This window comes from Cynara cardunculus, assembly GCF_001531365.2.
Source record: "Cynara cardunculus var. scolymus isolate 2C chromosome LG 7, CcrdV1, whole genome shotgun sequence".
NCBI lineage: Eukaryota > Viridiplantae > Streptophyta > Magnoliopsida > Asterales > Asteraceae > Cynara > Cynara cardunculus.
The window spans coordinates 10,090,067-10,092,808 of record NC_037534.1 but is presented as its reverse complement, the minus strand read 5'-3'; positions in this window follow the sequence as shown (position 1 = coordinate 10,092,808).

The following is a 2,742-nucleotide window of genomic DNA, read 5'->3' as shown; positions in this document are numbered from 1 at the left end:
AGGATTTTTACCTTCACGAATTCCCCAACGGGGATCGAGGAAACCGTGGTCAAGATCCCCGACGGGGATCAGGGCGGTCATGGGGACGGTTTTAGTTATCGGTTTCTGGGACGGGGATACCAATAACCGGCCCGAACATGGCCCGTTGTCATTCTTAGTTTTAAACGAGATCGAACAAAGGAGATCGAGCATAGCAAAACCGAGCAAATCGAGATACAGCGTCAATGAATGGATGAGGGCTAAGGAATTTGTCGGATTGGAATTTGAAATCCCTGGTATATGAGGTGGATTTGTGAAATCAATGAATTAAGAAATTGGATGGAATTGGAAGGATTCCTTCACATCTATTATGTGAACCAAACATGAGATTTGGAATTTGGTCAAAGATTTGGACATTCCAATTTCTTCCAATTCCACCAAATTCCATAAACCAAACACCCCATAAGGATCTCTGTTCAAAAAATAGTTTAAAAACTTAAGTACTCAAAATATTATATTTACTTTGTTGGACTTTTTGAACTTTTCATTAAAAAATACTGATAGTTTGATCGTTAATGAATATTGCTATAAAATTCTATTTATTGAATCATTGATACATATATCAACGAATATTAGAAAAGGAAAAACATATTAACGATTTATTGTTTGCAATCAAATTCGGTTGACGAGATTTGGAAAAGAAGAAAATGACGATTAATATAACATTTTTTAGGAAAAAATTCAACGAACTATCCGATTTTGAATTATTAAGTCCATACGCTTTTTTCTAATAAATAAATCATTGAACTTTCTTATTTAAATGATTAAATTTTTCTAAACATTTTTTTAATAAATAAACTATCAAACTTTTAAAATTTGGTTACTTACATTATTTTAACTCCTGAAAACCACCAGTAACCACCTACGAAGGTTTTAAAATAAAAAAAAAACTTAAATCGGTTTTACCATTCCTAAACTCCACGACATTCAAACCCCTCACACCCAATTTGCATCACTCCTCCTCTCCACCCTCGTCGTCCCATCATCGTACGTAATTCATATCTTCCATCGACGCTGTTAGCCCCTATCACTTATCTCCTTTTTTATCTGTTTTTTTTTTGTCTTTCGCTTCTCTTTCTTTTACAACAATTTAATGAAGTACGTGTAGACATCAAAAAAAAAAAATGAGAAATAAAAAAAAAAAAAAATCAAAAAGAGAGATGTCGACGATAGAGGCCAACAACGATGATGGGTATTGATAGAAAACAGGTGACTATAGGTGGCGAACTAGGAAAGCAATGGCATTGGATGCAACGTGTTTGAATGAAATAGAATTTAAGAACAATAAAATTGATTCAAGTTTTTTTTTTTACTTAAAAATCTCATAGCCGGTTACAGATAGTTTTTTGGGGTTAAAATTGTAAGTAATCAATTTCTAAAAGTTTCATGATTTATTTATTCAAAATAAAGGTTCATTAACCGAATAATCCAAAATAGGTAAAAAAAAAATTAACTTTTCCTATGTATTTATTTGGGAAAATTGCATCAAAATAGAACCAACTTTCACCTGATTCTTATTTTGGGGAATCAACTTTCAAAATCGTCATTTTAGGGAATCAACTTTCACCTGATTCCTATTTTGGGGAACCAATTTTTAAAATCGTCATTTTAGGGAACCAACTTTCACCTGATTTCTATTTTGGGGAACCAACTTTCAAAATCGTTATTTTAGGGAATCAACCTACACCTGATTCATATTTTGAGGAACCAACTTGCAAAATAATTATAGAAAAATAACTAAATTTTGTTTTTTTTTTCAAAAATTAATGCAATAAAATCTATTTTTCATTTCAAATCTCGTTTTTTTTTTAAATTCAGATATCAAATTGAAGATTTTTTCGAAAAAAATCCAAATTACTACGATAAAAATTGTTTTTTACTAATGCAATAAAAAATAAATATTAAATATCACATTCAAGATTTTTATATCTAACCAATCTATGTCAATATTAAAGTTTAAATCAAATTTGACAAATCCAACCAAAAGTTTGATAGAGACCCTTAAATTACCTGTTACATGTTCAACAGATCAACCAGACCCTTAAATAAACAAAAAGTTTGATAGAGACCCCTAAATGACGATTTTAAAAGTTGGTTCCACAAAATATGAATTATGTGAAAGTTGGTTCCATTTTGATGTAATTTTCCCATTTTTCTATAATTATTTTACAAGTTGGTTCCCCAAAATAGGAATCAGGTGCAAGTTGATTAACCAAAATGACGATTTTAAAAGTTGGTTCCCTAAAATAATAATTTTAAAAATTAATTACTCAAAATAGAAATTAAGTGAAAGTTAGTTCCATTTTAATGCAATTTTTTCTATTTATTTTTACATTGCTGTTAAAAACACACTTGAAACTCGAGAAGATGAAACGGTAGGTCATTAGAGTTGATGGTTGGGCAGGGAATGTGTTGTACCAACACATGGGGGGGACTTAATTGGGTGATGAAGATAATAATATATATATTTTTTATTAAAAATAAGAATAAAGAGTAAAATGACTTCTAGTTAACTAACTTAAAAAATGTTTTGAAGGAAGTTAGGGTAGAGGGACCAAAGATGAAAAAAATTATAAATTATAAGGACGTTTTCTATAATTATTTTAATTTAGGAATGCACAATATAATTTTATATAAACCATTTAGACGGAATTTATAATTGACTTATATATATATTGAATCAGTATCAATTTAAATTTTTTT